At 51.6% G+C, this 23,909-nt stretch overlaps 1 protein-coding gene and 1 long non-coding RNA gene across 2 annotated transcripts in view; one reads left to right on the forward strand and one right to left on the reverse strand.

Annotated features, from left to right (window-relative positions):
* Positions 1–4,374: 4,374 nt before the first annotated feature.
* Positions 4,375–8,528, reverse strand: LOC139045087 (uncharacterized). Its single transcript, XR_011502756.1, has 3 exons — positions 8,463–8,528; positions 8,239–8,358; positions 4,375–5,014 (listed from the first exon to the last, which is right to left on the reverse strand). It is a non-coding gene; the product is annotated as an uncharacterized lncRNA (long non-coding RNA).
* A 9,851-nt stretch (positions 8,529–18,379) lies between these two features.
* The window catches only part of LOC139045088 (NUAK family SNF1-like kinase 2), a 38,789-nt gene continuing 33,259 nt past the window's right edge, over positions 18,380–23,909 (forward strand). The window contains exon 1 of the mRNA XM_070507448.1: positions 18,380–18,794. The gene's annotated coding sequence lies outside the window, so the exon portion shown is untranslated. The remainder of the gene's footprint in view (positions 18,795–23,909) is intronic.

Consider the following 23,909-nt stretch of genomic DNA (forward strand, 5'->3'; position numbering starts at 1 on the left):
AATGATGGTGGGATAAATGATATCCACATGCAGAAAAGGAAGTTGGACCCCAACCTTATACCATATACGAAAATTAACTCAAAATGGATCAAAGACCTTAATGTAAGAGCTCAAACTATAAAAACTCTTAGAAGAAAACATATATCTTTATAAACTTGGATTTAGCAAAGGATTCTGAATATGACACCAAAACCATGAGCAATGAAGAAAAATGTAAATAAATTGCACTTCATCAAAATTAAAAACTTTTGTGCTTCAAAAGACACCATCAAAAAAGTGAAATGACAACCTACAGAATGGGGGAGAATATTTGTAAAGTATATTTCTGATAAGAGACTTGTGTCCAGAATAAAGAACTCTAACAACTCAATAATAAGACAAACAACCCAATTTTAAAAATGGGTAAATGACCTGTCTATTCGGGAAGATCTAGAAATGGCCAATAAGCACATGAAAAGATGCTCAACATTAGGCATCAGGGAAATGCAAACCAAAACCACAATGAGATACCACCTCACAACTACCATGATGGCTAGAATAAAAAAGTCAGACAATAATAAGTGTTGACAAGGATGTGGAGAAATTGGAGCCCTATTACACTGCTGGTGGGAATGTAAAATGGTACATACACTTTAGAAAACAGTCTGATAGTTCCTCAAACAATTAAACATAGAGTTAGCATACAACTCAGCACTTCCACTTCTAGGTGTATGAAGAATGAAAACATTCTTCAAATGTTCATAAACATTTCTCCAACAGAAATGAAAATATCTTTGTTTTTTTGAGGAAGATTAGCGTTGAGCTAACTGCTGCCAATCCTCCTCTTTTTGCTGAGGAAGACTGGCCCTGAGCTAACGTCCATGCCCATCTTCCTCTACTTTATAGGTGGGACGCCTGCCACAGCGTGGCTTGCCAAGCAGTGCCATGTCGACACCCAGGATCCAAACCAATGAACCCCAGGCCACCGAAGCGGAATGTGTGAACTTAACTGCTGCGCCACCGGGCCGGCCCCAAAAACATTATCTTAATAAAAAGAATTTGTACATGAATGTTTACAGCAAGATTATTCATAATAGCCAAAAGGTGCAAACATCCCAAACGACAGCAACTGATGAAGAGACAAAATGTTGTATATCCATGCAATGGAATGTTGACCAGCCATAATGAGGAATGAAGCACTGATTCATGCTACGACATGGATGAATCTTGAAAATATTGTGCTAAATGAGAGAAACAAGGCCCTAAATACCACATATTGTATGATTTCATTCATATAAAATGTCCAGAACAGAGAAATTGATAAAGACAGAAAATAGAGCAGTAAGTGCTTAGGGCTGGGAGTGGGGTGGGGATGGGGAAACGGAGGCGGATGGCTAAAGAGTATGAGGCTTCTTTTTGAGGTGATGAAAATGCTCTAAAATTGACTGTGGTGATGGTTGCACATGTCTGTGAATACACTAAAACTCACTGAAGTGTACAATTTAAATGGGTGAATTGTACACTATGTGAATTTTATCTTAATAAAGCTGCTAAAAATGTGAAGTATAACAATCACAGAAAAGTGGATAAAACATAAAAAGTGTCATATTCAGCTTAAACAGTTGTAATGAAAAGAACTTTTGGAGGCCAGCCCGGTGGCACACTGGTTAAGTTTGCGTGTTCCAATTGGGCTGCCCAGAGTTCACCGGTTCAGATCCCGGGTGCAGACATACCCACCGCTTATCAAGCCATGCTGTGGCAGGCCTCCCACATATAAAGTAGAGGAAGATGGGCATGGATGTTAGCTCAGGGCCAGTCTTCCTCAGCAAAAAGAGGAGGATTGGCGGCAGAAGTTAGCTCAGGGCTAATCTTCCTCAAAAAAAAAAAAAGAACTTCTGTGTAACTCCCACCCAAGTCAAGGGCCCCAGAAGCTTCCTGTGAGTCCCCTTCTGGTCACAACCCCACCCTTTCCTATGGCAACTACGTTCCCGGTGAACAGTTTTACCGAGGTGAAATCAACACACAATAAACTGCACATATTTGGAGTCTGCAATTGGATCAATTTCGACCTGCAGACACACAGGAAATCCTCAGCACAATCGAAACCATAAGCATCGCATCCCCACTAGTTTTCTGGTGCCCCTTTATAGTCTCTCCCTTGCCCTCTCGCTGCCCATCCCTACCCCGGGCAAACAGCGATCTGTTTCCTGCCTCTACAGTTTAGGTTGCATTTCCTAGAATTCTATATAAATGGAATCATACATAATAAAAATTATATATATTATATTTACTTATAAATAAAAATTGTATGTTATACAATTATAAATAAACAATTATATATATGTTTACAGCCAGACCAGAAACGCTTTCAAGGCAGGCATTGCACTTTGGACTTAGAGCATAACACAGACTCACGAGATACTGCCGAATCACCTGGTTCTTTTGGATTGACCCCATTTTGGTTGGTGACCCTTTCTTGGCCTTGCTCCTTGTCCCCACTTCCCCAGGGCATCACGACAGAAGTCCTCTTGGCTGCGCTGCCATGACACGTCTGTCTTCCCCGATCAATCATGAGCCCTGGGCAGATGCCTCCAACCGAGAAGAGAGAAGGGCAGTCGGGCCCCGGCGATGAAGCGCAGGTGACACTGTCAACGCCGCTACTGAAGAGGAGGCAGCCGGGAAGCACAGCAGCCCCCGATCCGCGGCTTCACTTCCTGCGGTTTCAGTTACTGCAGTCAACGGCAGTCTGAAAATATTAAATGGAAAATTTCAGAAATAAGCAATTGGTAAGTTTTAAATTGAGGAGCCATAAAGCGCTTCCTGTAAGTGAAAAGCTGAAAGTTCTTGATTTAATAAGGAAATAAAAAAAAATCATATGCTGAGGTTGCTAGGATCTATGGTAACTTTTATTACAGTAGATTGTTATAATTGCTCTATTTTATTATTAGTTATTGCTATTCTCCTACTGTGCCTAATTTACAAATTAAACATTATCATAGCTACACACATATAGGAAAAACCATAATATCTATAGGGCTGGGTACTACCTGTAGTTTCAGGCATCCACTAGGGGTCTTGGAATGTATCCCCAGTGAATAAGGCGGGGCTACTGTATTCAGTTTTGTGTCCCCAGGGCCTGGCACTGAGTCAGGCACGAGCACTTCCTAAATGCTTGTTGAATGAACCTGTCCTTCTCGAATCATCCTCCACACTTGGTGGCCAATGTGCTCCTTCTGAAAAGAAAGTGTATCGAGTCCCACCCTCTGCTCTTACCCCAGAGGCTGCCCTGCTCCCTGGAGAGAGTCCTCACGTTCTGAGGAGGCCCAGCTCTCCTCTCCCCTCGCTCTCACCCCCAGGAGCGCTGGACCCCCATGCACCCACCACCACCGTGCTCACCCCTCCTCTGCGCCTGCTCGAGCTGTCTCCTCGCCTCCTGCTCTCCACGCGATTCCCCTCGGTAGACGCCTGCTGACCTGAGACTCTCTCAACGTGGCCTCCTTTGGGAACAACCCCCTTCCGCGGGCTCAAGTGTCCCCCGGGCCCTCCCTTTGAAGCCTGGGTATAGGTATGTCATGTGCTTTCTCCATCATCAGCTTCTGAGAGAGCCCCTTGGGGATGGGCTCCGTCTTCTCTGAGTGTGCGTACTGGCAGGTGCTCAGTCAATGTCGAGGGTTGAATGAAGGAGTGTGTGTGTGCGCGAGGGGAGGGGGGGGGCCATCTGGGCCAAGGGGCAAGAGGTCCCCAGAGAAGCCAGGGAGGAGTCCAGACAGGCTTGGGGCCTGTAAGGAGCAGGAAGCGGGAGGGGTAGCTTTCAGGGAAAAGCTGGAGAGGCTGGGGCAGGACTCGGGGGGCTGTGGTGAGCTCACACTGTGCCTCTCTGATTTTTGAAAAGCAGCTTGCACCAGAACTTTCCACATGGTCCCTGTGTTCCAGCTGCTGCCTTTGTGGCATCCTTTCTTGAGTATGGAACTCAGAAAACCAGCCCCCATCTCCCCTCCTTTCTCCTCCCCTCCTGGTCCCTCCTTCCCACCTCACCCAGGCCAGTCTCTCCAAGTCCCAGAGCCTCACAGCGTTTGTCTGCGGGAGACGGCTGAAGGCCAAAGCTGTTCTATCATCATGATCAAAGTCAAGACGGCGATCAGGCCTCTGCCATAGAGCCCCTCAGCGCGCAGTGCTGGCGCCACACACTGCTCCCCCTCACAGCGCCTGCGAGAGCAGCTTCTCTCCACCTCACACGGAGGAAACTGAGACCCAGAAGAGACTGAGAAGCTCAAGAATTTGCCTGAAGCCTCTCCTCTGGGAAGAGTCAGAACCAGATTCAAGCAGGCCTTCCTGACCCCATGCAGACTCCCAAAATACAAAGGGAAATAGGGAGGAAATGAAGAGTCTGAGAAAAAGAATTTTGTAAAATATATTTGGTTCCAATGTCTTGACTTTTAGAAACAAAGTGATGACCCTGTAAGATTCCAGGAGCCCCGCTAGGACTGCCAGGTCCAGGCTCTGGGTCGCTGCACTTTGCCACCTGAGCCACTGGGGATGAATGGGAAAGATTCTCAGGGATGGGGCAGGAGGACGGGTGAGGAATCCAGGGAGGGATGCTGGGGCTGGAGGTAGCACCTATGTAAGCGGGAGGAAGCAGGTGAAGGAGATGGAAAAGGATGCTCCTGGCAAAGGGAACCGCGTCTGCAGCCTCAGGTTCTGCAAGGTCAGGGCACAGTGGGGAAGTGGAATGGTCCAGGTGGACTCTGGGCTGCAGCCCCTGCGTTGGAGAAGTGGGCAGGCGCTCATCGCAGAAGGGCTTCGAAGGCCGTGTGGAGGCGCGGAGGCGTCGGGACCTTAACCGGAGAGCACTGAGAGCCCCTGAGCCCCACGTGAGGGAGGCACGCGGCTCCTGTTCAGAGACATGCGGCTGCAGTATCGGAAGGACAGAGGAGGACAGGACTGAGGCCTGGGATGGGGCAGGCTTGCGCTGGCTGCAGGCTGCTCCGGGCATCTTCTTAACACCATTGACAGAGGTGCCGAACTGGCTGGGAATCTGGAAGTGAACAGACAGCCTTTTGCATCAAGAGCTCCCCTTCTCTGAGTTACCTGCCCCATTAGGAGTTGGGTCTGCAGACCAGCCACATTCAGGAGTCTGTGTGGAAGGAAGTTTTCACTATTTAACAAAACCCAGCTTTTTCCAAGAGGGATGGGTGTTGTTAAGGGGAAGTCTCTCTTGCTGGGCTGAGAGCAGAGCAGGAGCTGAGAGGGGCTGAGGAGGGAACTCAGAGGAGCCGAAACCTCCGCCTGAGACACAGAGAGAAACTAGGGTTTCCTGGAGATGGGCAAGTCCTGGAGGAAAGGGGCTAGGACAGAGGGAATGGGGATGGACGAGGAGGCCTGGCGGCCGGGGCCTGAGGCCAGCCTGTGTGGGTGTACGCAGGAGCTCCTCCTGGGGGGGTTGGGCTGGCGGGCTCTCGAGCAGGACCAGCCCCGCGGAGCAGCTTCGCTCTGTGCTGTTCAGCCCTTCTCCCCACCTGCAGAATCTGGTACAAGGAGCTGCGGGATGAAGCTGTCTCCCATTCGGTTTGGGGTGGGCTGAGCCTCCACTCAGGGTCCTCGTGCATCTCACAGGTAACAAGATGGGAGATGATCATAAACAGAACTGATGCAGTGGGAGCAGGTTTGGAGCCAGAGGGGAACTTGTGAAAGCAAACCTTCGAGAAACTCAAAGACAACGGGGAAGGCCTTGGAAAGCCATAGAGCGCGGAACGGGGGTTGTGAGGCTGTTTGTCAAAGTGTCTTCAGCGCTGCTCACGGGAGAAGCGCTCATGTTTGTCTTTGTACTGAAATGTTTTCTTTGGTGATTCTGTGTGGACACAGCCCTGGCCCTGCTGTGTGAGCATGAAGTCGAGGCAAAAGGCTAGAGGCCCCGGGGCACATCGGGCCTGGGGACTGGGGGTGCTGTCGCCTTGCCCTTGCATCTGGTCCTGCCTGCTCCCGGTGGCGGTTCACACCCAGAGCCGACCAGGCCACATTCTTCACCCCACCCTGGGCCTGACTCTCCACGAATTTGACACAGAGAGCCCCTGGGCCCTAGACCTGGCTGGGGACCCAGCTCTCCTCACAGGGACTATTCTTGGTTCACAGAGCCCCACCCTAGGGCTTGGACAGACCCTCCTTGTCCACCCCCTACCCCCTGCCACCCTCAGAGAGCAGGCTGCCTGCAAGGGTGTTTGTTCCTACCCAGAACGACGTGTTCAAGGCTCATTTCCCTTCAACTCACCAGGCCAGAGATTGACAGCCCTGATAGGGGAGAGGGGCCCACAGGACCCGGCCGGGACAAACCGGCCCCACTGGATGCTGCAGGGTGCTGACCTCACCCTCCCTCGCTTGCTTCGGGTCTGTTGGTTCATCTCTGTCTCCCTGTCTTTCCTTTCCCTCTGTCTTTGCGTCTGGGCTGCCCACTCTACCTCTTCCTTCCTCTCTGCTCCTTTTCCTGCCTTGACTTCTTCTGTCTCTCTGCAGCCTTCACTCTGTCACTTTCTCTCTCTCTCACATTTTCTTTCTCTGCCACCCACCCCTCCCTTCTGTCCCATTACTGAACCAAGCAGGTTTATCTGAACCACGAAGGGCAATATTTCTTTTAGAGAACATGCCATTTTGTTCACAAACCAGATTCCTAGAGTCAACTCTCAGACCCTGTTCATGGAAAAAATTATCGGGAGATACAGCGGACGGGAGGGGCTCTGGGGGTGGTGGGCCCAGTGCCAGAAGTGGGCCTGGAGGGAAAATATTCACAAGAGTTTTCACTTTCTGGCCTTTGACCTTGTCCACCATACTACCTGTAATAATACAAATAAATACGTAAATAATAATAATAATAAGGCCACTATTCACTGCTGTGTCGGGCACTGTGCTAGCTGTTTTACACACATCGATCTCATGGCCCCTTTAGCAGATGAGGAAACCGAGGCTCAGGGAGGTCGCTCAGCCCCTACCTGGCAGCCCAGGGCAAATCTGACTGATCCCAAGCCTGGTTGTCCTCTGTTAGGACGGCTGCCCTGTGCTGATTGCTTTTGCTTGAGGCTTCGAGGAACCTGGGGAAGGAGCTGGAGCTGCCTTGTCCTTGTCCCCAGGATGGCAATGCACAAGCAGGGAGGGTGGTGCCCTGCCTGCGGTCACTCAGCCTGTCAGCAGTGATGGATTGGAGGCCAGGAATCTGAGGTCTGGGAGAGGGGGCAGAAGGGGGCTCGGGACCATGCCTGTGGCTCCAGGAGGCCTCTTTCCTTGCTGTGCGGCCCCTCTCTGGGCTGCACCTTCCCCATCTGGAAGTAGGGGTCTTGGAATCCCCCGTGGGACCCTGTGGAAGGCTCCGGCCCGGGGCTGGGAACTCCAGGAAGAAGTCCAAGGGCTTTCTCTCTCAGACTGAAATTTCACCATCCAGTTGACTCCTGCCTGGGATTTTCCTAGCTGAGAGCTCATCCTGTGAACGCAGAGGAGTTAGCGCAACGATGCTTTAAAAAAGCTCTATGGACGCGGCTACAATGAAGTTGGGTTCACAGGGCGTCTCCTCCCAGCATAGCCTGTCCAACCCCACGACCAAGGGCACGATTCTACCCCACATCGCCCCCGCCTCCCAGGCCACCCTGCATTTGGGATCCACAGGGCTGCCAGGGTGAGATGTCCAGCACCTGTCGTGCGTTCATTTAACGAGTGTTTGCTGAGCACCCACCGTGGGCGGCACCGTTCTGACACAGGGGGCTCGGCAGAGGACAGAGCAGACAAGCATCCCTGCCCTGGTGGGTCTCACACTCTAGAAGGAAGGCAACGAAGACCAACAAATGGGATGAAATGGTATGTTAGACAGCGTCAAGTGATCAGGGAGACAGCAAAGAGAGGAAGGCAAGGGGGAGCACATGGGAGGGGTCAGTTTAGACAGGGCAGCGGGGAAATCAGACCGCCTCACCCAGGCCCCGCTCCCTCCCGGGTCCCCCCCCATCCCCCGGCCCCGACCAGTCCAGGCTCCTTTCCCTGGGGCCCAGGCCTTTCCTGTTCCGGCCTCAGGTTCCCACACGTGCTTTGCGGCCCCCGCTCCACACAAGCAGAACATCTTCCCTCCATTGCCTCTCCAGGTTGGCACACGCCATTCCCACAGTTGGGAACGCCCTCCCTCCCGTCTCTGCTGCTTTAGAACGTGCCTGGGATTCTGTTTTAATCAGGACTGGTAAGACAACAGACACGGAGATGACTGCCTTGAAAGAAGAGTTCATTACTCACAATTCCCAAGAGGATAGGGCATGCCGCACCACACCACACCGTGCAGAGCCGCCTGCAGAGGCCCCGGGGCTGGTCCGAGGCAGGAGGAGCCAGGGAAAAGCACGGTGGGAGCCTTTATTACTAGAGTCAGGGGAAGGAGAGGGGGGTGTCACTTACTGGGCAGGAAGTGAAACACAGGCACTGGGGTTTGTGGTTGGAAGGTTCTTAATACGACTTTCACGTACCTGCAAAAACCCAGGACGCAGTGAAGAGGTAAACAACCTGGTCCATTAACACAGCCCTGTGACACCTGGATGCCAAGTCACCAATTACAGATGTCAATAATGATTATTACGTCTGCACGGCTATTTTCAACTTATTTCGTCTAAAATTTTATTAAAAATAAATTGCAAAAAATTGAGTCAACCCCCACTCTCCCCGGACCCCATTTTGACCCCCTCCAAAGCCACCTGTGTCAACAGCACCCTCTCTGTTGCCTTGGCTCCCTGGCCCCCTGCCTGTTTATGGGCCATCTTCCCTAATGACAGTGACCTTGAGGGACAGATGGCAGTCTCTTTGACTCTGTGTCATGGGCCCGCCCGGCAGTCCCAGAGCAGGCACTCGCGACCTGTGGCTGCAGGGGATGAACAGGTCCCTGTCTCGTTGTGTGCGCAGTGCCAGCCCTGACCCTGTCCCCATGGTCGGCTCTGACATCCTCTGGTGCACAGGAACGCCCTGCTCCCCAGCTTCAGTGTGGGCGCGGCCCAGACAACCAACAGCCCAGCAGCCGACTGTGACTTTGGACAAGTGACCGAGTCTCTCTGTGCTCAGAGTTCTCACCTGTAAAATGGGGAGAATAACACCTACCTCACAGGGTACTTGCGATTACTAAACGGGTCTGTACTAAGTGAGTTGTGATTGCTGATGGAGTGCACACAGAGAACAGGGCTGGCACGTGCTAAGTACTTACTAAACCTTAGCTCTCATCATCGGCACCTAGTGTACATACCACTGTGCGTGCAATTTTATTTTAATGTGTAGAATCCTGATTTGTGTGTAGCACGGCTTGGCCTTCTGCGCCTATAACACCCCTCCCTGGCTGAGCACAGTGCTGGGCGGGGGGGTGGGGGGAGGGCACGGGGCGTGCCACTAGGGCCTCCTGGTCCATTCACATGACAGCTCTGTGACCTTGGACAGGCCACCCAGCCTTTCTGATTTTCAGTTTCTTGGTCTCTAAATGGGAATGACGGTACCCACTTCAGTAAGGTTGTCTTGAAGGTAGGATCTGTCTGTATTTTCAGTGTCCCGGGCCACATGGGAGCCCATCTAGGCAGAGATTATGTCCCCGTTGAAGGTCCGTGGGTCCATCCTTGGGCTCTTCAGGTTTCCCCGGATCGGCTGGTCAAGAGCTAGGCCCAGCTGCAGCAGGTCTCAGCTTTAGTTCCCACTTACCAGCTTGGGCTGTTGGCCGCCTGAGTCTCTCTGAACCTCGGTTTCCTCATCTGGGAAATGGGGTCACACACCATCAGCCTCGTTAGAACCACTGTCATTGTGGGGAGTCCTTTGGCTGCAGTGGACAGAAACCAACTCAAGCTCGTCTCAGCAAAAGGGGGCTTTTACCGGCTGACGCAGTTGGGAGATCAGAAGGGCCTCCGGCTTCAGCTGCGACGGGATCCAGAGACTCAATGGCAGGAGGGATCTCTGCTCAGCTCCGCTCTCCTGCCTCCCAGTTTTACCTTCAGCTGTCTCCGCCCCGGTGACCGAGAAGGCTGCCAGCAGCGGCTCCAGGCGGGCCCTCGGCCTGCCCCGCAGAAACTCCAGAGGGCTCCGCGGCCCAGCTTGGGTACACGCCCACCCCTGAGCCCGTCCATCAGTGCGGCCAGAGGGGTGTGGGCTCGGATCGCCCGTTCAGGGGCCCATTGACCCTCACGGATGAGAGCAAAGTGCTTCCTCCAGGGAATGGCGCGGCTGCGGGGGAGATGCTGGGGCGCCCCTGCAGACGCCGCCGCGGTGGGGGGGGGGGGGAGGGGACTCCGCCGACGCCGCAGGTGGAGGGCGCAGCGCCCCGCGGGCAGGGGCTTAGGGCGGCGTCACTGCCAGGCAGCCAGCCGCGGCCCCCTCAGCTCTCCCCTCGGTCCGCCAGCTTCCAGCGCAGGCCCACTCCCTGCCTGCCCCGCTGCCCCGGCTGAGGCCACGCCCTCGGCCCGGCCCTGATCCCGCTCCTTCGCGCTTTCTTAACCCCTCCGCTCCTGCACCATCCTCTTTTTCTCGAACATTAGCAATTTCATCATCCACTTTCGATCATTCCCTTCGGCACACAAACACACCTTATTGTCACTTATCTCTAAAAATGCCTTCCTGGACCCGGAGCTGCAGCCCACTCCTGCGTTCAGTCCCGCTCAGCCCCGCGCCCTGACTTCGGAGCGCCCACCTGCGCTCCCTGTCGCCCCGCATCCGTCTCCCGGGCCGCGCGGTCCAGCTGGATGGAGTGGGCGCCGGCGCCCTCTCAAAGGCCACCTTAGAAAGGGACAGGGAACCGGTAAAATTAGCTTTCGTAGTATATTTTATTCAACCTGATATATCCAAACTATTGTCATTCCAACATGCAATCAATACAAAAAATGTTAACGGAGACATTTTACATCCTTTTTGTGTTAAGCCTTTGAGATCTACCGCGTATTTCACGCTTGCAGCGCTCTGCACTGTGGGCCGGCCGCGTGTCCAGTGCCCAACGGCCACCAGTAGCACAGATCTAAAGTGTCAATCAGACCTCGGCTCCCCTACTTAACCCCTTCAGTGTCCTCCTGCTGCGCTCAGACGTGACCCTAACGCCCTGCAGTGGGACGAGGCCCTTCACGACCTGGGCGGCCTCCTGACAGCCTCTCCTCCCACTCTCTCCCTTGCCCACCGCAGTGACCCTGGCTGTCTTCCTGCCTCTGGCACATGCCAACCTCACCTCTGCCCCAGGGTCTTTGCTCTTGCTCGTCCTCAGCCTGGACCACTCGTCTTCCAATCTGGGCTTGTTTGGTTTCCCTGAGTCATTCTGTTCTCTGCTCACTGTCGCCTCCTCAGAGACCCTCCCTAACCACCTCCTCTAAAGTGCCCCAAAGCCGCACCCCACCAGAGTGCTCTCTGTGACATCGCCCTGCTCCACTCCCTGCACAGCCCCCATTACTCTTTGGAACCAGCTTCCTCAGCACTTTGGCTCCTGGTTTTGATGTTTGTGTTCCACCTGGAACAGACAGCTCCTCCGCAGAACCTTGTGCACAGCAAGCACTTAACCAGCTCGCTGTTTTGATCTCTCAGAATAGTCAGCATCCGGGACCTCACTGGCTGCAAATTCTCCTCTGCACCAGGGCTGCACGGACGCGGACCCTCAGGTGCCAGGAAGGTGGGTGTCAAGGCCCAGCAGGGGAAACTCAGCAAATGCCGCCCTAGCATTTCATGATGATAAAATCCAGATCTGAAAGGGCCCACGATGAGGACTGTCTAACACTCTCTGATTGTGGGTTTCTGTGACCCCGCAGGTGAAAGCCCCTAGTCCAGGGCTCGCACACCGGGGATGCTTGGGAAATGGGAGCGCCCTTCAGAGCAACCCAGCGAACAGGGATAGGGCGGCTGGCAGGCTCGGCACACGGTGCTTAACACTGGAAATCTGTGAGGAAGAAGGCCCAGGTGGCAGACACCGGGATCTCCTCCTCATGCAGAGAAATTATCTTCCAACCTGGCTACTGGCCACGGGCCACTGCACAGGGCAGAGGGAGCCGCCTGCTCCATCCCCAAGTCTTTCTTTGGCAACATGCCCACTTTCCCGCCACCGTGTCAGCAAGTGCAGGCACCTGTGGGTGTCCTGGGAGCTCAGAAAATGTCCAACTCAAGGCAGGGAAATTCCATTCCTAGCTTAGGACTCCTGGGAGGGCCACTGAAAGAACACCCAGCCAGGACCAGAGCTCGGGCACTGTGGGCAGGGTGCCCCAGGCAAGTCCCCTTCCTCCCTGGGTCACTCAAGGCATTGGGCCGGGTGAGAGGCCATCCCAATATTTAGGAATTAGGAATATTTAGGAATATTAGGAAGAAGACGTTGCCTCAGATGAAATCTTCATGAAACTCCAATAAATAAAATAGAATAAACAGGGCTACTGAGTCTGAAGTGGGTCCGGGGCCCAGAGCCCCCCACACTGCCTGTCTTCTGTGCTTAGTTCTCTCTGGAGCCCCTGGGGATCCACAGCACCCAGTTTGAAAACCACGGGCACAGTCTCTGGAGCTAGAACTGGAGCTGTGCATGCCAGCCCTACCTCTTAACTCACGGGGTGCCCTGGGGCAATTTGCCTACCTTCTTAGAGAAGTTCAGTGTCCCATCTGTAAAATGGAGCTAATAACAGTGCTGACCCGATAGTGTTGCTGTGAGAAGTAAACTGAAAAAAGAAAACTCATGCAGAGCACTTAGCCCAGAGCGAAGGATGCCGGAAGTATTCAAAAGGTAAATCTCTGTTCCTCCATGAGTGTCTGCATTTCAGATCTGGACACTGGCAGCGGGATTGCCTAACCCCACAGAGAGAGGCTGGGATGGCAGAAGTTCACCCCAGCAGCTGGGGAAGAGGCCAGTGTGGGGAGGTGTCAGCATCCTTCATACTCCTTCCGGGGGTCTCTCCTAGTTCCAATCCTGCATATGGCTGGCTCTGTTTTCCCAGTGGATGATAAGACCACTGATCCCTTGATTTTGCCTACACTCATAGGTAAGCTACTTTGGGATACCTAAGCAGTCAAGCACATGTTTGGGCAGACGGGGTGGGGGGGGATGGTCAAAGCACACTCAGGCCGCACCCATCCCCCATGCTGGGGCTGAGCCGCTCAGCCTGACACAGGCGCCAGGGCCTGGTGGTGAGCAGTGGCGTGTATTCTGCAAGACTCTTGGTCAGGAGGTGGTTGAGCAAGCTCTCCGGGAGAAAAGACCCCTTAGGAACAACAGCCAGGCAGCTTATGGGGGGACAGCCTTGCTCTGTCCCCACCCCGTCTGGCTTCTGATCTTATTCCAGGGCCCCTGGGCCAGGCTCTGAGCTTGATTATTAACAGCAGTTTGCTGAAAGAATTTGTTAAAGGCTCTGAATGCCAGGAAAATATATGAACAATTATACAGGACTAGCCAGGCCCACTAGGGAGAAGAGTCCGGCTCAGTGGCAAAGATGCTGAGCCCGGGGGATGCAGCCCTGGGGAGGGCAGCAGCCTGAGCTGGGGGCCCCAGGTAATGCAGACTCCCCCTCTGCACCTCAGGTGTTTCTTCTGTCAAGTAGTGAAACCCCAGGGTGGAGCCAGAATCTCCAACTTGAGGGATTTGCCCTTCTTCTAATGTTTACATAAAAGTAGCTCAAGGGGCGGGCCGGTGGCGTAGTGGTTGGGTTTGCGCTCTCGGCTTCAGTGGCCCAGGGTTTGCCTGTTCAGATCCCGGGGTGGACCTCCACACCGCTTGTCAAGCCATGCTGTGGCAGGCGTCCCACATATAAAATAGAGGAAGCTGGGCACAGATGTTAGCTCAGGGCCAATCTTCTTCAAAGAAATAGATAAATAAAATATGTAAAAAAAAAAAAAGTAGCTCAAGCCTGCTCACAGTGGGATGGCCCACCCCCTCACAGTCTCTGGGTTTCCAGGGGAGGGGGAGGCAGAATTGCCTGGGTCTCAGGATGCCCAGCCTGCTTCTACCAGATCAGCTCCCTTCCCTTCTTCGGATCCTGGGAGGCTGAGGGAGATTCTGTGGGAGGAAATGACTGTGGAAACGTCACTTAGAGAAACCACTGATCTGGTCCCGCTTACATCTGGGGAACTTGAAGCTCAGAAAGGGGAACACTGGCTCGGTCAAGGTCATGCAGGAGTTGCCAGGTGAGGAGCCACAGAGAGCTCTGCTCAGAGACAAGGCCACCGAGGTCCCCTGTAGCTGAGGCATTGGCCACAGTGAAGCCCCCCGGCTGCAGCCTCCAGAACTCCTGTCTCTCAGTCTGATCTTCTACTGCAGCATTGTAATTTTGCTTTTCTGGAACCTTCTTTGTCCTCCCCCATGCAGCTGGGTGTTGTGCTATGAGCACTGGTCTTGGAGCCAGGCTGCTCTGGGTTCAGATCCTGGCTCGCAGTTCCCTAGCTGTGTGACTTTGGACACATGACTCTGCATCTCTGAGTTTCAGTTTCCTCTCCTAAAGAGGAGCATGATGCCATGCTAGTCCCCAGTGTGGAGGACAGAGAGAGGTGTCAAGCCTCTCCTAACTCACAGTGCCGCAGGGGGCACAGGCACTGATATGAAAAAAGAACTTACTGAAGGAGTTGTCAGCGCCCAGAGGCAGGAAATATGCATATTTTAATCTGAGGGGATAATTGTGTTGTTGATTGTTGAAGGGGGGTTATTAATTATTCTCCCTAGTTTTGAATATGTTTGAAAAACTTTTTTCTATATTTTTGAAGCAAACAGTATATATGTTACTTCAGCATATATCTATAAAAAAGGACTCACAAAAAATAATAAACCCAATAATATTATCACCTTAAAAAAACTAAAAATAGGGGCTAGCCCTGTGGCAGAGTGGTCAGAGTTCCATGCGCTCCACTTCAGCGGCATGGGGTTCACAGGTTTGAATCCTGGGTGGGGACCTACTCCACTCATCAGCCATGTTGTGGTGGCATCCCACATACAAAGTAGAGGAAGACTGGCACAGATGTTAGCTCAGGGCTAATCTTCCTCAAGCAAAAAAAAAAAAAAAAAATGAGGAGGAGGGCAATGGATGTTAGCTCAGGGAAAATCTTCCTTACAAAAAACCCCACAAAGACCCTAAAAACTATTCTTTAATATAATCAAATTCCCAGTGTGTATTTCCATTTCCTTAATTGTCATATAAACATTTTAGATATCTTTTTTGAATTGGGATCCAAATAGGGGCCATATATTATGATTAATTTTTCACTTACGTCTCTTTTGATTTATGAGTTCTTCTTCCATCTTTTATTTTCCAGTCAGATTTTGTTGGAGAAAGCAAATACTTTGTACTATAGAGTTTCCTACAATCTGATCAACGCGTTTTCACCCCGTGATGTCTTTTTGCGGATGCCTCTGTCTCCTACATCTGCTCTGAACTGTAGAGAGATCTTGAGGCTGGACTGGGTTTGGCTTGATCAGGATTTCTGGTGACGCTGCTTCGTAGTTGCTGTATTCTTCCATCAGAAGGCACATGATGTCTGGATGTCTTTTTTTTTTGTCATGTTGGCAGCTAGTGATAATCATTGCCTAGATCCATTACTTTATTAGATTGCAAAAGAGTGATACTCTAATTCTATATTCTTTATTTCTTAGCTGGACTACTTCTATGAAGGAAGATTCGCCTCATCAGCTACATGGTTACCTTGAGGTCCCATTTGTAAAAGCAGGGGAAATGCCTAATGTTTCCCTCTGTTTATCGGTTATTGTGATTTGCTTCCCTAGCACCCTTCAAAAGCAACCGAGTCTGTGTGTGTGTGTATCTGCGTGCGTGCACACGTGCTTGTGTGTATTTATTATGATGATGATCCCATTGATTTAAACATACTTGAATCATTTCAATTCATGGTAGTTGTCTTTATTGATGCCCAAATTGTACCGTCTTTGACCAGTGGAAGTTACTGAAATGGGCTCCTGAGTCCTTTTGATACATGCTGTTAATCTCTGGTAGCTTATTCTATCTGTAGGAGGGGATGTTCCAGGTTCGTTTTGTACATCTCTTGACTCAGACGTAGAATCGGCCGTTTCTATAAGGAATCCTGGTTTCTTTTAGTGAGATGTGGTGTTTAGACACCACAGTGTGAATCTATGGGGGTGCTCATTACACTGGGCTGTTCACATTTCTTGATCTTTTCAATGGACAAAGCTAGGATATGTACGTTTTTTAAAAAGATAAGATACATTAGATTAGTGAAGTCATACGATAATTGTTTTTCTCTCTCTGACCTATTTTGCCTAGTATAACACACCCAAGGTTGATCTGTGTTGTCGCCAATGGCAAGATTTTGTCTTTTTTATGCCTGCGTAGTATGCCATTGTGTGTGTGATATATATATGTATATCTTCTTTATCCATTTTGGTGAACATGATGCAGTCTATACAGAAGTCAAAATATAGTGAGGTACACCTGAAATTTATATAATGTCATAAACCAATGTGACCTCAATAAAAAAAGAATCACACTCACAGATATGTCATAAGTTCATAGTGACATTTCCAATTCAAATTCTAGACCATAGCGTGTTTATCTCACTGGTCTAACGTCTGTGTGTTCTTTCAACTGTGCTGAAAATCGCAGCTTCGAGAACTGCAGCACACCCACTCCTTTGACTGATCCTTTATCACACACACTAGGCGCAGAAGAGTAACACCAACAGGATTACCAGGAGTGAGTCACGATGTTTCTGGCATTTCTTTCTATCCTCAGCTACATCCCAGTAAGAATGTATGCTAAATTACTACCCTTTAACATCACTTGAAACAGTTTCTCTCTGTGTGTTTATTTCACCAGCTAAACACAAATTGGGTTCATTAAGTTTTTTTAAAAACAAATGTACATTTATTTTTATCCAGAAACAAATTATATATTCAAGCAACCAATGTCTATCCTTTCATGATGTGACTTTCTTTTTCTTTACTGTGAGGAATTTCCTTCACTTGCATTGATGATGAGGATTCTTCTTATTTTAACAAGTTCCAGGGTTCTTGGCTCTGGGTGCGGGAGGAAAGAGGCTGTTTAAGATCTCCATATCAGGCTATGTCAGCTGGGGTCTGGTTCCAAGCACATTCTCTGACTTTTTCTTTCTGCAAACAATAAAGAGAACAATAAGTGAAATAAATAGAAAAATTATGAAGACACCAACTATAGGCAGCCAAATAGAAGAAGAACCAGAAGTACATTCTTGTTTGACTGAGAGAGGAACAATCTTCGCTCCGTTCCTTAGAGGATGGTCCATGCTCACAATCAGGTGTTGGAGTCTCAGGGACCTCACAGTCTCTAAGGAGATGATGTATGTTTTAGAGATAGTCACCGTGCCATTTGGGTTCTGAGCAAGGTATTCCTCTGGTGGATTAATCAAGACTTGTGATGGGAAGAGAGATATTTGAGGAGCAGGTTTTCCCACAGCTGAGAAAATAAATCGAAGAAAATCTTCAGAGTCACACTTCAGTTCTTAATTCGGACAGAGTTATAATGTGAAGGCAGGTTTGTCCTCCATGGCTTCCATGTGGGAACACATTAAATAGACATTTGTAGCGGGTTTCATCTTCAAATGTCCCTTCCTGAATAGTTACGAATGAGGAATTGGGTTCCATGGCCTTGCAGTGCAGCCGATTTATGTATGTGCAAGAATCTTTGCTCCATATCTAGTGCTATATGTGCCAATATTTTGTGGCAAAGAATCTTGGATCCTCTGCCAGGTAATTTGACAACATCTGCTGGAGGTGTTAAATTACAGAAAATCGTCACATTTTCTCCCAATACAGCTGTCTCATCATTTTTGTGCTTTATCCTATGTGGAGAATCTGAGAGCTGTTGACTCCGTCAATGAGGCAGAGAAAACTCTGGGTTCATTAATTTTAATCTGGGGGATTGCTCTTTTATTTATTTAATTTTGTTTTTTAATCATTAAAATGCATTTTAGATGGTTTCATACTCAAACCTGAAGACAAGATATGCTCAAAAGTCAACCTCCCTTTGCATTTCTTTCATCTTATTCCCTCCTTCCCCTGTGGGTAACTGTTTTTAAAAGCATGCTTTTCCTTTCCATTGTTTTTTAATACATAAGTGCACACACTCACACCACACACATTAGCAACCCCTTTCTGCTAAATGGCAGCGTAATACACACACTCTTATCCACTTTGCTTTTGTCACTGAGCAGCATGTCCTGGAGATCGCTCCACAGTGGTCTGTAGAAATCTCCCTCACTCCGGTTTACGATCGCATGTTCTAGTTCATGCTGCCAGTCCCCTACTGATCAGCGTTCGAGTTCTTTCCAGGCTTTTGCTGTTATAATGTGCTGTGGACAGAGCTGTGCTCCCCCAAATCCATCTGCTGAAGCCCTAACCCCAGTGTGACTGGATTTGAAGACAGGACTTTACAAAGTAATTAAGATTACATGATGTCATAGGGTGGGGCCCTAATCCTGAAGGACTGGCGTCCTTATACAAAGAAGGCCCACCAGGCCATGTGGGGACACAGAGAAGGTGGCCATCTGCCAGCCACGGAGAGAGGCCTCAGGAGAGACCAGACCTGCCGACAGCTTGATCTTGGACCTCCAGCCTCCAGCACCGTGAGCAATGAGCTGCTGTTTTTAAACCACTCAGTCTATGGTATTTTGCTGTGGCAGCCTGAGCAGACGAGCACGTAAATGGAGACACAGACACTGATAAGAACCCGAGCAAGCACAAGACGATGATCTAAAGGAGCACGTCGATCGTCTGAAATCAGCATGTGCATGCGTGGACGTCAGGGGCTGGAAAGGGCCCCTTCATCCTCAAACTGTCTGCTTCCTCTGCTCCCTAACGCTGAAAACGTCTCCCAGGCCTGGCCGTTCATTCCGTAAGTAGAGAATGTAAGTCCCAGGGAAGGAGGAAACAGTGAGAAAGGCGTTTACACGACAGAGCGATGACTGGTGGAGGCGCAGAGCCTAAGAAGGAAGGGGGGACTAAACGACAGCCAAGGCCAGAGACAAAGGCTCGCCAGTCCCCCAGCTGTGTCCTGAGACTTCTGAGTGCGGCCACGGGGCAGGGAGGGGCCATATGCTGGGGAAGCTGAGAGGGTCTTGAAAGGGTCAGTGGAGCCAGGCTTTGAAGCAGGCTTGTTAAACTATCTCGTGTGTAAAGGTTCCGGGGCATTTATTAAAATGCAGATCCTTGGCCTCCTGCCCCCAGAGAGCCTGATTTAATAGGTCTGGGCCAGGGTCCAGGAATTTGCATTTTGATCCCCCCTCCTCCCAAGGGATTCTGATGCAGGTTGTCCATGGACCACAGTTTGGGAAACGCAGCTCTAGAGAATTCAGAGTGACAGGGAGGACTCCAGGCAGTGGCCGTGGGAGAAGTGTGCTCAGAGGTGCTGCCACAGGCAGCCGTGACTACTGAGGGGACAGGGCCGTGGCTGGTCTACCCAGGTTGGGAGGCGTATTTTGTGGCTGATGTTGTTGAGAATTGCCAGCTCGTGAAGATGACACACGGGCTGTCTGGGTGGCATCTGCACCTGCCAAGGGGTTCTCTCAGGGAAGTTGGACAGAAGAACTGAGGGAACTGGGTAGAAGAAACAAATGCCAGGCTTGCTTATCTTCCATAAGGTAATAGGGAGCCATGGCTGGTTCTTGGGCAACAGGAGGGAGCTGTGGTAAGGTCAACATTTTTTTCCTGGCCTCTTTTTCCCCTTCTTTTTGTGGACCAAGAGAACAGACGTGATCCAGCTTTCCTTGTCCCAAAGGGGTTTTCCAGAGTCTTGCCTTGGACTCTGAAACCACCTATATTTTGTTCCTTTTCTCTTTGGTCTTTTAAAAGAAGCCTTCTGTTGCTTTCCTGGCATAACCAAGCCAGGGCTGTTAATTAACTTGAGAATCCTTGTAAAGAAAGATTAAGAAACAGGCAGAGCCGGAGGGTAGTGGACTCCATTCCTAGAGAGAAGGAAAGCACGTCTACGAGGAGGAGCGAGAGGGCCAACGGTCGGCCGCCTCCCGGCCCTGCTCGGCTTTTCTTAGGGTCCCCTGAACTGGGGTGGGGTCGGCGGTCAGAGGGCAAGGCCTATGTCTTTTTGGCTGAAGGGACAGCTCAGCTGTGCAGGCAGCAGCCCCGGGCATTTCAGTCCCGCTCTGCGCTGACGGCCTCCCTGAGCCCCGGCGCCCGCCTGTACAGGGAGGGTCGCTGTTCCAGGAGGTTTGGGGAAGAGCAGGGCTGCCAGCGCGTCTGAGCAGCCGGAGCCCGACGCAGGTCCGGGCGCTGAGAGCCGGGGCTGACCGAGGCCGGGCTGCTGAGGACGGCGACTGACGGGTCTGGGCCTCGGTGGGTTGGCAGAAGCCGCTGCCAGACGGGAGTCAGTGTGCGTTCGCTCAGGGCAAGGGCTGCGCTCCGTGACCTTTCACCCCTGGGGTTCCGAGAACACCTCGCGGCCGCGTGTCCCCAGGCCTGCTGCTCCGAGACGGGCCAGGCCGGTCCCGTCCCGCGTGTCTCTGGGTCCCGGACCCACACAGGAGTGCGGGGGACGTGCTGCGTGGACCGCCTGCGTTTCTCATGGAAGCGCTTGTTTGCTTCAAGGATTCTGTTGCTGTGATTTTTTAACGCTCCATTACTCCACTTCCCCCCGCTCCCCCGCCCCGAACATCCAAGTCATATCTTTGGTTTAATAATTTGAAAAACAGAGAGAAGTACGAAGTTGCGCATAGTCCCAGGAAGGTTGTTTTCTCGAGCCCGGCGCTCTTCCTTGTCAATGTGCGCTGTATATGTACATGAAGAATGACGCCTAATGCCTGGCGTTCACACTCCCGCTCCGCCGGGCCCTGTGCTCAGACATCTCAGACGTTATCCTACTTGAAGTCAGGCAGGCCGGCGCTGGGGGCAGCCGTCACCCCCACCCGGTCCTGCCACTCATGGGGGATAATGTGGCGGGGCCAGAGGAGCAGGCATTCTGGAGGCATTGAGAGAAGAGTGGGGTCACTTGAGCTAGAAGAGTCAAGGAAGGCTTCCTGGAGGAGGTGGGATTGAGCCTCACCTGGAAGGCTGGGAAGGGCTTCATTCTCTCTGAGGGTGGGGACTCGGGAACCACTCCCAGCGGGGTGTGGGTGAGCCTGGTCTGGAGGTCCAGATGTGCACTTCTGAGGCCCCGGAGCTCTGGCGTTGTCACAGTTCCCCTTGGAGCCATCCTGTGGGCAGGGAGGGCGGGCGGGTGGAAGCTTGGATGCTGGGATCAGACAAGCCTGTGCTGGAACCCTGGCCACCCCTTACGGCTGCGGGAAGATGGCGGGTCACTAGTTCCCTCGCGTGTACTGTGGGCAAACAGTGGCTCTTGTTCCACAGGGATGGCGGGCGGATTCAGCGACAGCGCGGGCGCCCTGACTCCGGCACAGTCTGGCGCAGGGTCAGTGCGCAATAAGTGCCGCTGGGTATTACTGATATTTCCACAGGCCAGGGTGGACACAGGCTCAGAGAGGTGACATGACCCACCGGGGCCCACTGTTCCTGTCAGTCCCTGCTCCTGGAGCCCACCTGGCAAGCAGACCCTGGGGAGCACCCAGGAAGAGGTGGCAGGACCCAGACAGAGCTGGTCCCGGTGGCAGTGGATGAGGCTGTCCCGGAACAGTGGGAACTGCAGCTCTCTCTCCTGGCCCGGGCACACTTCCTTCCCTCAAGATGACTGAAAACTCAGCCTCCCTTTGGGGTCAGGAGGACTCCGAGAAGCCGCAGGTCAGCCGTTAACGTCTTGCCCGTGGCCCGGGGCGGCCGACTGCCCAGCGCTCTCTCTTCCCCACTGCGCAGCTGGCGATGCCCTGTGGTCTCATCCCTTGCAAAGGAGCTCGGGGGCCTCTCTGCACCCAAACGGTGGCCGGGGCGGGCCACTCTGCTCTCCTTCTGCCTGTGTCCTGCTTTGCCTCCCTGAAACGTAGGACTGGCTCCTCTCCCAGCTTCCCCTGCCACCTTGGGAGAGGGTACACTTAGCCCAGCCCTCGGGGTCAGCCAGGGTCATCCCAACTCCTGGTCCCTTCCCTTCTGTAACTCATCGCAGCCTTATTGCGCTTTACTTCCTGAGCGTGAGGAAGAGCCGAGGGATAGTCCTTGGCCCTGACCTCCAACCAGTTCTTCTTGCCAATTGTCTGGAGTTCCAGCTGCTCCCATGATCATCAAGCCCGACAGTCCTTGGCCCCCGTGGGGACCTGCTGGTCATCGTCTTCCTTTGTCGCTTTGTAGCCCAACCTCACTCACCGGTGCTTTTCAGACCAGAACGGAGGACCTGGCACCCTGTTCACACAGAAACGCAGGCGGCAGTTTACCTGCATGTTTCAGAGATGTTTGGACCCATACTTTTCATTTCTCCTAATTCTCTGCCCCCGCCCACTGGCTCCCATTCCAGCTGTGTTTGCTGGGGACATCTGCACGCTGCTCTGCCCCTGAACTCAGCTGCGCTTTCTTGAAGACCGACCAGCCTCTGTGGGGTGGCCCTGGCCGAGGTGTGGCGGAGTCGGGCTTCGCTGTGATGGTTCTGTCCTAGGGAAGCTCATGCTCAGATCAAAGCAACAAGATCTCTGTCCCTTCGCCCTTTAAAAAAATACTTTTTATTTTTAAATAATCATAGATTCATAGGATGTTGCAAAAATAGTACAGAGACATCTGTGTACGCTTCACCCAGCAACATCTCACGTAACTGTAAGTGATATCAAAACCAGGAAATCGACATTGCTACAATTCACCCATCTAGTCAGACTGCACCATTTCTACACATTGTGTACCTGTGTGTGTGTGACTTTGTGTATCCATGCAATTTTATCACAACTATAGGCTCAGGTAACTACCGCCACCAAGATCCAGAACTATTTCATCACCACCAAGATCCAGAACCATTCCACCGCCACCGAGATCCGGAACCATTCCACCGCCACCGAGATCCGTAACCATGCCACCGCCACCGAGATCTGGAACCATGCCACCGCCACCGAGATCCGGAACCATTCCACCGCCACCGAGATCCGGAACCATGCCACCGCCACCGAGATCCGGAACCATTCCACCGCCACCGAGATCCGGAACTATTCATCACCCCTTTATAGTCACACACTACCTACCTCCCTTCCCCCTGCATCCCTAACTCCTCAGGGCAACACTAATCTGCTCTTCATCACTGGAATTTTGCTATTTTGAAAATCTTATATAAATGGAATCATACAGTATGTAACCTTTTGAGTTTTTTTAACTTAGCATATATAACAAAATTTAAATATAAGAAAAATTTAAAGATAAATGTAATATAATATAAAATAACATATATAAAATACAACAAAGAATATAAAATAAATAACATATAATATAATAAAATAAAATAAAATTCAAATAGGGGCTGGCCCCGTGACCGAGCGGTTAGGTGCACGTGCTCCACTGCAGCACCCCAGGGTATCGCCGGTTTGGATCCTGGGCGCAGACATGGCACCGCTCATCAGGCCACACTGAGGCGGCGTCCCACACAGCACAACCAGAGGGACCTACAGCTAGAATATACAACTGTGTACTGGGGGGCTTTGGGGAGAAGAAGAACAAGAAAAGAAAGAAGATTGGCAACGGATGTTAGCTCAGGTGCCAATCTTTAAAAAAAAAAATTTAAATGTAACAAGAATTTAACCATAACCGAAGGCTGCGCTGAGCCCCCTCGAAGCTCGGGCCTCTGGTCCTCCCTCCAGAGGCAGCTGTTGTTGGCAGTTTCCTGCGTCTCCTTTAACCTTACAATGTGTGTGTGAGCGCACAGCTCCTCTTCTGCACAATGGCAGAACACCGCTAATTGTGTCCTTGACTTGTGCTTCGACACTACTCAGGATGGTTGGATTGAAGTGGTGCCTGCGCCCTCCGCCGTGGATCAGATCCCTAAACTCGGCCACTTCCTGTGGCTCCCCCTCCCGTCCTCGTGGGAGCATGATGGTCTCCTGCCTGGGCAGTGACAGACTCTCCTCCCTGGGCTCCCGCT

The sequence above is a fragment of the Equus asinus genome, chromosome 4 (genome assembly GCF_041296235.1).
Source record: "Equus asinus isolate D_3611 breed Donkey chromosome 4, EquAss-T2T_v2, whole genome shotgun sequence".
Classification (NCBI taxonomy): Eukaryota; Metazoa; Chordata; class Mammalia; order Perissodactyla; family Equidae; genus Equus; species Equus asinus.